This window comes from Mercenaria mercenaria, chromosome 12, assembly GCF_021730395.1.
Source record: "Mercenaria mercenaria strain notata chromosome 12, MADL_Memer_1, whole genome shotgun sequence".
In the NCBI taxonomy this organism is placed as follows: Eukaryota; Metazoa; Mollusca; class Bivalvia; order Venerida; family Veneridae; genus Mercenaria; species Mercenaria mercenaria.
In genome coordinates, this window is record NC_069372.1 from 63193687 (window position 1) to 63208228 (window position 14542).

Below are 14542 nucleotides of genomic sequence, written 5' to 3' on the forward strand. Positions count from 1 at the left end.
ACCTTGCACATTTGACATTCTTCTTGAGAATCTTAGTGCTTATTACAGAGTTATTGCCCTTGAATTAGACAAAATAGTGGATTTTTTGTTTGTGATGTTCATAGCTCGAAAAGTATATGGCCGATAATAATGAATCCTTTTCATAAAATGTTTGTTGAGGCTTTACCCCATTAAGACTGCAAACATTTGAATTATTGCCCCTTATTTGTGACAAATGTACCAGTGGGGGGCACACCCTGTGTCCTACAGACACATTCTAGTTTTATTCAAATTTTACTTGTTTATTAAGTATAATGAATTCTTAGTCATTATACGATAACTGAAACCACCTCCACAAGCAATCATTGGCTACTACTGTCCACACTCATTCGCTTCAAGAAAACCGCATAAAGCACGATCCTAAATCTGCTAAATAATGTCCGGTACTAAAATTCATATATAAGTAGTAGAAATGGGGGATAATGGGGACCTCCCCATAAATTTTCAGTAGTTATTTTAGTCCATTTTTATATGCCCGTCTCTGAAAGAGCGGGACGTATTATGTCATGACCCATGGTGGGCTGGCAGTCGGCGTCCAAAAGCATGTCCGCTCTCTAAGTCGAACAGTTTTCATCCTATCGTCTCCAAACTTGATGACAATGTTTGTAGGCATAATATCTCGGCCAAGTTTGATAACCAGCAAAATCGCCCCAGGCACTCTTGGATTATGGCCCTTCATTTATTTGAAATCTGCTAATTTAGTCTTGTCCGCTGTCTTAAGTTGAACAGTTTTCACCCGATCTTCACCAGACTTGCTGACAATGTTTGTGGGCATAATATCTCAGCCAGTTTCGCCCCAGACACCCTTGGAGTATGGCCCTTGAATTACTAATATTTATTAATTAGGCCAAGTTCAGTGATGGGCGTTTTTTGTGACGGTCTGCCACTCTTGTTAGAAGTAGTGTAGAAATTCCTATAAAATAGGAAAACTGATTAGTCAAAGTTAGTAGTTGATTAAGCTGTTCTGCTTTGAGGTACACATAATTTAACAAATATGAATGTTGATGTAACAGAAGTAATATTACCCTGCTATGAAGATGTTCCCTTGGTTAAAGCTGATATTGACTAATTGTGATATTATATAATACATACAAATTTTAGAGCTGCACCCAGGTGCGGACATTCATGTTGTATAGGATGTTATAACAGTATGGTCATATTTTTTGTTGGATAACACATCCATATAACCTGTTTTTTGACATGAAAAAATACGGACCTTTGGAAGAATAGTATGTTATATATACCCGGTATTAGTCAAATAAAATACTTTTGATAATCTGTCTTATATATGTATATTTGTTTGACAATACTGAGAGATTCTTCTTTCTAAGATATTTGGTGTTTCTGAAAATGACCTTTTTAGCTCACCTGAGCCAATGGCTCATGGTGAGCTTTTTTGACCGCTCAATGTCCGTCGTCCATCGTGTGTCGTCCGTCCGTCAACATTTTTAAAAAAAATCTTCTTCTTGAAAACCACTGGGCAGAATTACACTACACTTCACAGGAATGATCCTTGGGTGGTCCCCTTTCAAAATTGTTCAAAGATTTAATTTCATGCATAACTCTGGTTGCCATGGCAACCAAAAGGAAAAACTTCAAAAATCTTCTTGTCCAAAACTGCAAGACGTAGAGCCGTGATATTTGGCATGTGACATCATCTTACGGTCCTCTGTCAAGATTGTTCAAATTGTGCCCCAGGGGTGAAAAGAGGCCTCGCCCCTGGGGTCACAAATTTTACATAGACTTATATAGTAAAAAAACCTTCTTGTTCAAAACCACAAGACCTAGGCCTTTGATATTTTGTATGTAGCATAGCCTTGTGGTCCTCTACCAAAATTGTTCAAATTATGCCCCTGGGGGCCCAGCACGGGAGGTCTCAAGTTTTACATAGACTTATATAGGAAAAAAAACGTCTTGCCTGAAAATGCAAGGCCTAGGCTTTTGGTATTAAGTATGTTGCTTTTTCTAGTGTTTCTCTACCAAATTTGTTCAAATTATGTCCCTATGTCCCTAGGGTGAAAAGAGGCCTTGCGCTAGGGGTACCAAGTTTAACATAGACTGATATAGGAAAATAATAAAGATCTTCTTGTCTGAAGTTTAAGGCCTAGGCCTTTGATATTTGGTATGTAGCATTGCCCGGTGACTCTCTTACCAGTTTTTTCAAATTATGTCCCTAGGATGAAAAGAGGCCCCGTCCTGGGGTTCACTTAATTATGGATCATATTTCCTAGACTGTTTAATTATAATTCCCTGAGAACCCCAAGCGATTAGAGATCACTTGACTGTGGCATTAACCTACTGACCTACTTTCTTGTGTTTTTTTTTAAGATCAGAACAGCCTTGAAATTCGGATGACATGTTCAGTTTTGCACACCGATCTTAAAACTGACTTTCAGTTACCATGACTGTGACGTACTGATCTACCTCCTTAATATTTTAGCATCAGTTTGCCATTTGAAACATGTGGCTCATATAACTCGGGTGAGCGATCCAGGGTCATTATGACCCTCCTTTTTGTTGTTTTCTTTTGTTGTTTTTTCTTTTTTGTTTTAAGGAAAACAGCAATAGACTAAGTTGATGGTTGTATCTGCTTGTTGTGTGTCCACGGGTAATGTCATTGGTCTCTATGATATGGCATCAGGTTGCACATATCTCCTTGCAGGTCTTTCCTTGGAGGTTGCTACACTTTTTTTGTTGTATTGCTGTTGCTGCTGTAACTTGCTCCAATGGAATTACAATACCATAGTACGGTTGCAATCTTATTTGTTGGAGATGTCTTCTTCCTTGTCTGCCCCTTTCTGTACATTTACTGTACGCCCATGTAGTATTACCATTGAAGAAGTTCCATCTGTTCTCCGGTGGATTCCCTGTATTTCTGTCTCTACCGGAGCATTAACTTCAGTATAGATTTGTAGACATCTTGTCTCAAGGTTGTGTATTTCCTTTAGCTTCTCTTCAATAACCTGCATGTTTTTGAATGAGACTGACATTTTGATAAATGATGAAGATATGTGTATTTCTGTACTACCGTGAAGTATTAGACGTAGTGTTCTCTGTTCTGTGATGGAATCTCTGTATTTCTGTCTCTACCTGAGCATTAACTTCAGTATAGATTTGTAGACATCTTGTCTCAAGACGGTGTATTTTCTTTAGCTTCTCTTCAACAACCTGCATGTTTTTGAATGAGACTGACATTTTGATAAATGATAAAGATATGTGTATTTCTGTACTACCGTGAAGTATTAGACGTAGTGTTCTCTGTTCTGTGATGGAATCTCTGTATTTCTGTCTCTACCTGAGCATTAACTTCAGTATAGATTTGTAGACATCTTGTCTCAAGACGGTGTATTTTCTTCAGCTTCTCATCAACAATCTGCATGTTTTCGAGTGAGACTGACATTTTGCTAAATGATAAATATATGTGTATTTCTGTATTTTCTCTGTACTGCAGTGAAGTATTTATCATTGACGTAGTGTTCTCTGTTCTGTGATGGAATCTCTGTATTTCTGTCTCTACCTGTGCATTAACGTCGGCATAGATTTGTAGACATCTTGTCTCAAGACGGTGTATTTCCTTCAGCTTCTCTTCAACAATCTGCATGTTTTCAAGTGAGGCTGGCATTTTGATAAATGATACGTCCTTGCAGCTGAGAACGTGAATGCGCCCCTCATTGCCTGCTGAATGACCTCACAATTAATCCTAACCATTAGAAAATGTTTTGGAAGGTCGTCGGCTAACATCCTCCTGGTGTGATATGTATAAGCCTCAGCAAAGTGTCCCCTAAGGTCGTCTTCCAGGAGAGGGAGTATGCAATGATGTGGCACTTTCGAAGTCACCTGACATCTTGTCAGGCAGGCCCATGCCTGGAGAATGCATCTGATCTTGTAAAACAGATTTGTAAGAATGAATGGACAGAAAGTATTAATAATTCCCGAAACCATTTGTAACGTTTTCTGGATTTGAAGTATCCACATTAAAACTCTGTACACTTTCACCCTGTCCAAACGATTTTACCAATTCGTCTTTCAAGTCTTCTTTCAAATTGTGTGGAGGTCGTTGGGCGGTTGGTTTTATGGCGTCTGCCAGTTTGAAGTAATATTTTGTGTCGAACAGTTCAATCCATTTTGCGCATATTTCGTCTTGGCTGTATTTATCTCTTAAATGGGATGTTATCCGTGCCATATCTCCCAGCAATTCCGTTGTTGTATCTTTATCCCTAAAATGAAAACAAAAAAACTCATTACATATTCCACAACATATACAAACCCAGACCAGATGTTTTTGGGTGGGGGCATAGGCCTCCTTGACCCACTTCTGGTATAAATAAGAAATATTCAAGCAGTGGGTAAATAATTAAATACACAAATATTGTTCTAAGACTTGCTAAAAAGATAACTTACATCTTAGTTGTTTAAATTATCCTTTTACTGTTCTATTATTGAATATATCTGTTATGAAAGCTGGTTAGTGTAAATGATTCATCGCTTCCGCTTTCGGGTGTTCTCGAGTGGCATAATCTTTTAAAAGGTAATAAAATATAACTTACATTTTATGTGTTTAAATTCCTTTATTCCTTTGTAATTATTTATAAGTATAAAGCTGTTTGTTTATTTGTGTAAACGTTATTAATCCGTCTGATAAAATGACTGCCAATTGTTAAAATTCCTTGCGTGTTATGCCTAGACAAAATCGATCTCCTTGTTGAAGCTGATTGGATAATTGGTGCTGCGCAACTCTCTCTTAGTCTGTCGCCATGGCAACCAGACTGATATTTGCTATGGTATAAATCTAATGCGTTGTGTTTTAAGGACACTACTATTGAAAATTGTTTCTTAGTGTTTTAAATAGATTTAAACTCGTGGTTTTTTTAATTATGTGGGCTGATCAAAGGTTACAGGTTAAATAAGATCAGATTGACCCTTCAACCTTACGTTCATTAAAGATAGAAACTCAGTTTCTCTTAAAAATTGCTTTAAAGATTTTCAGGGTACAAATACATTGAGTTAGTATTTTAAGACTTATTGGTTTTGGAGTTTTTAGCTCATCTGATTTTTTGAAAAAAAATGATGAGTTATTGTCATCACTTGAGCGGTTGTCGGCGTCGGCGTCGGCGTCGGCGTTGCCTGGTTAAGTTTTATGTTTAGGTCAGCTTTTCTCCTAAACTATCAAAGCTATTGCTTTGAAACTTGGAATACTTGTTCACCATCATAAGCTGACCCTGTATAGCAAGAAACATAACTCCATTTTGCTTTTTGCAAGATTTATGGCCCCTTTTGTACTTAGAAAATATCAGATTTCTTGGTTAAGTTTTATGTTTAAGTCAACTTTTCTCCTAAACTATCAAAGCTATTGCTTTGAAACTTGGAATACTTGTTCACCATCATAAGCAGACCCTGTACATCAAGAAACATAATTCCATCTTGCTTTTTGCAAGATTTATTGCCCCTTTTGGACTTAGAAAATCAGTTTTCTTGGTTAAGTTTTATGTTTAGGTCAGCTTTTATCCTAAACTATCAAAGCTATTGCTTTGAAACTTGCAATTCTTGTTCACCATCATAAGTTGACCCTGTACAGTAAGAAACATAACTCCGTCCTGCTTTTTGCAAGATTTATGGCCCCTTTTGGACTTAGAAAATATCAGATTTCTTGGTTAAGTTTTATGTTTAGGTCAACTTTTTCTCTTAAACTATCAAAGCTATTGCTTTGAAACTTGCAACACTTGTTCACCATCATGAGCTGACCCTGTACAGCAAGCAACATAACTCCATCCTGCTTTTTGCAATAATTATTGCCCCTTTTGGACTTAAAAAATCATTTTCTTGGTTGAGTATTATGTTTAAGTCAACTTTTCTCATAAACTATCAAAGCTATTGCTTTAAAACTTGCAGCAGTTTTTCACCATCATCAGTTGACCCTGTACATCAAGAAACATAACTCTATCCTGCTTTTTGCAAGAATGATGGCCCTTTTTGGACTTAGAAAATCATGGGTAGGACAATATTTCTATTACACAAAAAAAATCAGATGAGCGTCAGCACCCGCAAGGCGGTGCTCTTGTTAAATTTGAATTGGTTGGCTTTGGATTTTTTAGAAGAGGTCAAGGGGTCAGGTGGGGTCAGATTGTTTCAAAAGCCTTATTTTATACACTACTATTTTCATTGAAATGATAAGAAAATTGTAGTTATTTTCAGTCTTTGCACCTAGTGTCATATATTTCATTTCATATCAATACTTCATTTTTTATATTTTAATTATTGAAAATAGTATATTCATGTATGGAAAAGAACTTCCATATCCACAGCATTTTCTCCAAGACACTGGTCCACCGTCTGTTGAATATCTGTAGAGTTACTGAAACTTATAAACATCTGTCAAAGTTAAACTAAATGAAAATTAAAATTAAGTTGTATTAATTACATAAATTACATAAATTATTAATAAACAATTACAATTACACTGTTCATATGTGAATGAAACATAATCTATTAAAACTCAAACAAATTTAAAATAATTTGTTTGCGAACCTACAACAGGCTTAGTTTGTGTTCTGATATATGAACAATACGAATTTGGTTGCAAAATATGCTTACAGCACACTAGTTGGGATGATATTTACACATATATTTTCGGAGCATATATATCCATGTAGAGAACTCATATCAAACTCTGTCCTTGCTTTTGTCATGTCCTTGTAGTCCACATTCCTTCGTTTTCAGAAAATCGCATAAAGCATAATCCTTGATCTACTAAATCATGACGGACACTCAAATTCACGAACTATGTGGAATTATTAACAGTCTTGTAATCCACACTCTTTTCGCTGATTTTTTTGTTCCAATATTACATCAGAACAATACAAATTTGGTTGTAAACTGTGCTTACACCACTTTAAGTTCAATTTCGGGATGATATTTACACATATATTTTCGGAGCATATATATCCATGTAGAGAGACTCATATCAAACTCCATCCTTGATATGTAATGTCCTTGTAGTCCACACTCCTCCGCTTCCAGAAAACTGCATAAAGCATATCCTAAATCTACTAAATAATGTCCAGCACTCAGTTCATAAACATATCTATGTAAGGATTGCTGGTGTTGAAATGGATTTTTCTACATTTAAATCTGCCATGTTCACAATTTAATGCGTAAGTGTATAAGTGAAACCTAGATAACCCAAACAAATTGAAAATTATTTGTTCGTGAACTTACAACAGGATTAGGTTTTGAACAATACAAATTTTGTTGTAAACTGTGCTTGCACAACTCTAAGTTCAATGTTGGGATGATATTTACACATATATTTTCGGAGCATATATATCCATGTAGAGAAACTCGTATCAAACTCTGTCCTTGATTTTATAATATCCTTGGAGTTGTGGTGTAACAGGGTCCTGATTTTTTTTAATTTCCCTGTAGTCCACACTCCTTCGTTTATTTTTTGTTCCGATATTACATGAACAATTCGAATTTGTATGTTAACTGCGCCTACACTACTCGTGTTCAATGTTGGGATGGTATTTACACATATATTTTCGGAGCATATATATCCATGTAGAGAAACTCGTATCAAACTCTGTCCTTGATTTTATAATATCCTTGGAGTTGTGGTGTAACAGGGTCCTGATTTTTTTTTGATTTCCCTGTAGTCCACACTCCTTCGTTTATTTTTTGTTCCGATATTACATGAACAATTCGAATTTGTATGTTAACTGCGCTTACACTACTCGTGTTCAATGTTTGGATGATATTTACACATATGTTTTCGGAGCATGTATATCCATGTAGAGAAACTCATATCAAACTCTGTCCTTGAAAATGCTTGGTTCACCCTTCTAAATATCAGCAGCAACAACAACAACTGTCTATAATAACTACTATTTAATAATTATATGCTACAATAATATATAAACATCAAAGTCTTTCTTCATAATTCTCTGACATAATTCTCTAACTTTAATCTCTGTTATTTTATTAATTGAATTCTAGATTATTTGAACAGAATAATCATTAAAGGAAATAATTAATTAAATAAATATGTACTTACTGCTTGAAGGTAAGGGTTAACATGTTGTTGTTAACTACAAGTGGCTCAGAAAGGCTAGAGCGAGCCGGCGCCATCATTGTTGCTTTCACTCTCTAACTTTCCATAGCTGTCAAAATATACTATATGATAAAATAGAATAATACAAAATGTATTATTAAATAACGAATTACCAACCTTTTTAATATTACGCAAGAACACATTCCAGTTTAAATATATTTATATTATTTTGTCTGAAAAGGTGAATTTAATTATTTGAATTTTTTTACCTCTCAGTTGGAGGCAAAAATACAATTGGAACAAGATTACGTTTGTCCAATTTTAGGAAAACTGTTAATGTTTTCTCTTTACTGGTTCGAAAAAGGATGAGACATATGTTTTTGGATATTTTATTGCTTTGTTTTTATATTTTGTTTTTTGCTATGAACAGTATTGAAAACCCTATGTTTTTTTAAAACATTTAGCCAAAATATGAAATTTCCCCTTAATTTTTTTACGCAAAAAAAGACCCATAAACAGCTGTTTTTTTTTTCTTAAGTTTTAAGTTGCCTCCCCAAAAAAGGAGTATATATTAGTATAAAATCCCCAATCCGCCGGGTTTTTTTTTAAACACTTTAAAAAATTGACAGTGTTTTTATTTTTGAATTCATATAAGGGGAAAATGTGAAAGTTTTTAGCTCACCTGAGCACAAAGTCTAAAAGGTAAAGTTTTTGGATCGCCTGTTCCTTTGTCGTCCTTTTGGTCCGCCGTGGGTCGTCGTCAAAAATTTTTGACTTTTTTAACACTCTAGAGGCCCAAAATTTTTGGGCCGAATTTTAAAAAAATTTTTCCCCTTAAGAATTTTACCCTTAATAAAATCTTGGAACAAATTTTCAATTATATTTTGGGGTCAAAAACTAGGTCACCAGGTCAAAAAAAAGGAAAAAAAAAGTTAACACTCTGGAGGTCATTTTTTGGGCCCAAAACTAAAGGAAACTTGGTCAAATGTTATTCTCAAAAAAATTTTGGATGAGTTCAAATACTAGGTAAACTGGGGTCAAAAACTGGGTCCCCGGGAAACCCCAAAGGGAAAAGCTTGTTAAACTAGAACCAATTTGACCCAATTTTAAATGAAACTTGGTTTCAAAAATTTTTAACTCCAAAAAAATCTTGGACAAGATCAAATTTTGGGGTAAATTCTGGGTTAAAAACTAGTCCCGGGCCAAATTAAAGGAAAAGCTTTTTAAACCCCTTTTAAGGGGTCACATTTTGGGCCCTAATTTTTTTAAAAAATTGAAACTTAGCCCAGAATGTTCCCCTTTAAAATAAAATTTTGGATGAGTTCGATATTGGGCCCACGGGGGTCAGATAAAAGGGAAAAGCTTTTTTAACACTTTTAAAAAAAGGCCCACATTTTAAACAAAACTTAAATGAAACTTGGTCAGAATGTTGATCTTGATGAAAAATGGGTCAAGTGTAGACCCTGGGTCATGGGATCAAAAACAGGTCACTGGGTCAAATCAAAGGAAAAGTTTGGGTTAACACATTTAAGACTAATTTTCTTGAAACTTATGCAAAAATTAAAACTTGAGGATTTTTTGGGTCAGATTCTAATCGGGTCATGGGGGGGGTAAAAAACTAGGTCACTGGCCAATAAAAGGGAAAAACCCAAGTTAACATTTTAAGACCACATTTAAAACAATATTAAAAAAACGGGGGGGAAAAATTTTAAAAATCTTTTTGATCTTTAGGTCAAAAGGTCAGGTGAGCGTTACGGGCCCCCTTCGTTGCCTCTTTTTTTTAAATGCAAACATAAAAAAATTTATCCATTTTACATTTTTTTGGATGTGGTCATTTTATTTTGATTTAAAAATTACTTTTAACCCTTTAATTTATGTTTTTCCCATAAATATAAACAGACGGCTTTTTAATGCAATGGAAAGGGTTTCTTTTTTTGCGTCTGTAAATAATATTTAAAAAGTTTATTGTGTTTAACCCAGAACAGTACTTAAAAGACAAGGGTTTTAGGGTAACAGTTTTTGTTTTTCCCCTTTATAAAAGTTGTTTCACATTATTTTCTAAATTGTTATGTTTACATCATAGATACACATAGCAGTGATCCTTCAGTTATAATTATGATGAGCATTTAGCAAGCAGAATGTTATAAAATTGTAGTGTCGAAATTCAGAATAATTATTATTGTAATGTATACATCCAACTTTTTAGACTGTCAAAATTATGTGTATACAAACTGAGAACAAAACTTGAAACTTGAAAACAAAATTGAAATTTTCCGACAAAGACATTAATTGTAGCAAAGCCTTTAAATGATTAGTTAGACATGATTGAGTCAACTCTTCTTTTTAACAACAAAATATAAGATAGTTAACCTCATCATCATTTCAGACCAATTTGAGGGCCCTTTTTTTCCCTTTCTATAAAAAAAAATAAATAAATGAAATGGGGGTTGGGAGGGAATTTTCAGAATCGTTTCTAGGGGAACGAACAACCATCATTTTTTAAATTTATATGTAGACAGTATAATTTGGGGCCTCATAGCCCCATTAAACGGGACTTATTAACAGCCCGACACTTTTCCAACGGGGGAAGGACCTGTTTAGGGACATGTACAACTATTTGGGGCCATGTTTAAAACCTGCTTTTGAAAGGCTAAATTTTGAGTTATATAGATAGGGGGTTTTTTAAAAAAAACCCATAAAAGACAGAACATCTTTGCTTATTTTAAATTTTGTACTATTTTACTACAAAATTTTAACAACAAATAGGATTTATAAAAAATCCCATGTAAACGGGTTTTAAACCCAGGGGGGAGCAAATTCAAATACAAAAACCCATTCTTTTTTAAACAAAATTTTTATAGTATTTTTTTAAACAGTCCCACCCCTTTTTCCACATTCAATAAAATACAAAATTACAACAAATTTTGAATATACATGTTGAGTGTATTAAACTAAATTTAATTTTTCTCGGGTTTTTTCCCAAAATACAAACTGGACTAATATCCGTACGGATAGGAAACAAAATTTCCCCCCCAAAATCACCCTTTTGCCCAAACCCCATTTATAGCCCCTTCCGTTCACTTATTGTGATGATTTTGAACGGGTTTCGGTCCCACCCTTTTTTGTGGCTTTTCAACAAAGGGGACAGCATCCTCCCTTTTTATTTAACGATCGTCCTCACAATCAAAATTGACTTTTTAACATTTTTTTTTACAGCTCAGGATATGCCCCCCATATTTTACAAGGGGTTTACAAAAACCGTCCCTATCATTTTTTTGTAACACAAACCCATAGTTTTCGGACCACCAGTTAAAAACCGCCCCTTTAAATTCAATTTCCGGGAAACCTCATCATGAGGCCCCCAAAAAACCCTTTTATTTTCGGGGGTTTTTGGGTTTCCCCTGTTTTGTTGAGAAAATCACTGAGCCCTGTGCCAGCGTAAAGCGCTCTTGGTCCAAGTGTTTCCGATACAAAATATTTTAAGCCGGCCTGTGCATCGGTATGCAGCAAAAAAACCTTTTTGGGGGGTTTTTTGGGTTTATCCACAAAATCCCCTTTTGTATTTCCAACGCATTTCAAAAAAATTCTCAAAACAAAATTTAATACTTGGCCCACTTCTTCACCCGGTCAAGGGAAATTTGCAAATAAACAAAGGGCCCTTCCCAAATCAATCAACCTGATCATTTTTTTCCCCCTTTTGCCCAAAATTTTTCCCCCAAAAGGGAAATTTCAACATAAATTTTTTGGCTAATGCCCTTAAACCGGGTTTTTTTCTTATTTTTTTCATAGTCAAGAAGAATGCCCTTTTCTGATAATACCTTTTATTATTTTCTTTTCTGTTGTTCTGTCTGACCCACTTTGGCCCCCCCCGGTTTTTAAGCTTTCCTGCTTTTTTTTAAAAAGGAAAGTGTTTACGTTTGGGAAAATTATGCCACCCGTCTTGTGGTTGGGATCAACTTGATACTTTTGCCCAAAACCCCCAAATTCATAACTTTTACAAATTTGATACCCTTTTTTGTATAGTTTTTTGGAACCTCATCTTTCCACCCAAGTCCCAAATAAAGAATTTTTCTGTGTCATTATAAACTAAAAGGGGGTTTGTTCCTTTGTCTCTGAAACACCCCCTGAAAAGAGGAATCAAAATTTTTCCCCATTGCATTTAAAAGGAAAAAACCGGAGGAAAATTCCTTTTGGAGGTAGAACTTTCACTTAATTGCCCCTCATTTTTTGCCCCAACTTTTTGAAGTTTTCTGTGAAATTTTTTGGGGGGGGACCTAGGGGTTTTCCCGGTCTTTTTTAACCCAGGGGTAAGAGAAGTTACGTCGTAGTAATCTATTTTTTTCGTCTGGGAATTTCTTGTAAAATTGAAATTTGCTTCTGTTCGACCCCAAAAAAGCAGCACGGGGTTCCCAACGGAGAAATGATGTAAAGACTTCAAAAAATGACCCCCCAGGGTTCCCTAAAATTGAAATCTTTTTTATAAAATTCCCTGATTCCCAAATGCAAATGTGGTATAGCCACCTTCCCAAAGGGATATTTTTGTTTTTTTCTATAGTTTTATCATGAAAACTCCCCCCATTTAAAGGGGGTTTTAACTGGATTGACTTTTTGACCTCAAAATATTTAGGGGGGGTTTCCATCCCAAAAAATCCCATGAAATTCTAATAAAATTTTTTTTCCCGCATTTTTGGATTCATAGTAACCCATCCCCCGTATGGCCCCATACCTTTTCTCCGCCATTTCGAGCATTTTTTAAATTTTTTATACCCTTTCAATGTGAAAATATAAAATTTTCACCCACTGTAAAGCTTTACATAGACAGTTTTTGTTCAAAATTATCCCCTTGACGGGGGATAAGCCCAAATTTTTTTCAGTTTCAAAAAATTTGGGGTTCAAAACACCGGGTTTACAAGCGGATGCCATTGTATACACTTTTTTCAAAGGGCAATTCATGGTATCCATAAACCCTTCAGGGAAAATCTCAAAAACATCGTCTCAAGATTCAGGCCCGGATTTAAATACCAAAATTAGCTGTTTTTGGAATCAAATGGGTCATTTTTATGTCCTGATCCCTTTTCCCAAGAACTTTTTCCCTGTGGCCCGGGTTTCATTCCTTTCTGGTTTATAGAAGGGAAAGGCGGTAGACCGCGAGAAAAACCCCGCTGGTTTTCTTTCTTGTTGAATAAATGAGGAAAGTACCCCTTTCTTCAGTTCATCAAACCCAAAACATTTTTGGAAATTTTAAAAGGGGCCAGGGGGAAAAAGTTTAAAGGAGTCAATCTTTTTTGATTTTTGCAACTGGGTACCGAAAGGCACAGGGATTTTTGCCCCATTGGGAACATTTTTTTGGACATTGCTTTTGCAATAAATACTGAAGTAGGGGATAAAAAATGGGGCCCTTAAAAGGGGGGGGGGGGGGGGGGGGGTTGGCAAAAATACAGTAGATTTGGGAATTCCTCTTTGAAAAAAACCCAAATGACAAAATCGTTCAAGGGGGTTGTCACCAACCAAAGATTACTCCCTTTGACCGAAATTTCCACAATTAAATTCTTTGTCCGTACAAAGTGTACTTATTCCCTGAACTACACAAAGTTTTGGTTTGTGTTCATATAACCACAGCCCCAGGCTTTAAAAAAATTTTTGACTTTTTCCCCAAAAACCCCAGGACATACTTCAGGTCACTTTCTACAAATCGTCTTGTGTACATTAAAAGTCAAAGAAAAAAAGGGTTTTTGAAATTGTCCCGGATTAACCTTCTTCAATGGAAAATTGGTTCTTCCTAAAGCCTGGGGTTTCCGGGGATCATGTTTTTCCCCGGGAAGAACCCTTTTGGGCACATATACAATAGATTTGGGTCCCAAAAATTACTTTTTTCCCTTTTCGGGGGGAACAGTCTTTCCATTTGGGTTTAAAAACAAATAGTTTGGGCAGAACACGAAAAATTTTTTTTCCTGTAATTTTTTTGGGAGATCATAGCACTCCGACCACGAAAAAAAGCGGCGACATTTTTTTCGCATTCTATCCAGTTATCTTCCATTTGTCGGTACTTTGCGGCACGCAAAAAACAGAGTTGCATTTATATCTTTTTTGGGGTGATCATAACCGGGGGGGGTCACACGGGGGTAAAAATAGAGTTCCGGGATACGAACCCCGGGCCAACAAATGATCCCCATCATAATAAAGGAACCTGATAAACAAGTATATTTTTTTTTCTGCCTCGGGCCCTTTTGGGAAGAAACCCGCATTAAAAATTTTCTTTGGATACCACATATGGGGGGGTCCCTTTTGTCATCAACGATTGAAATACTTTTATCTCTTGGATTCCACATTGTTTTGGGGGAACACCCCCTTCCCCTTAAAAATTTTTTTTCAGCCAGTCGACTTTGTTCTCCACCTTGCGTAACTGATCCTTTTTTTCATGGCCATTTTTCCCCTTCCCTTTTGCGGTAATAATCT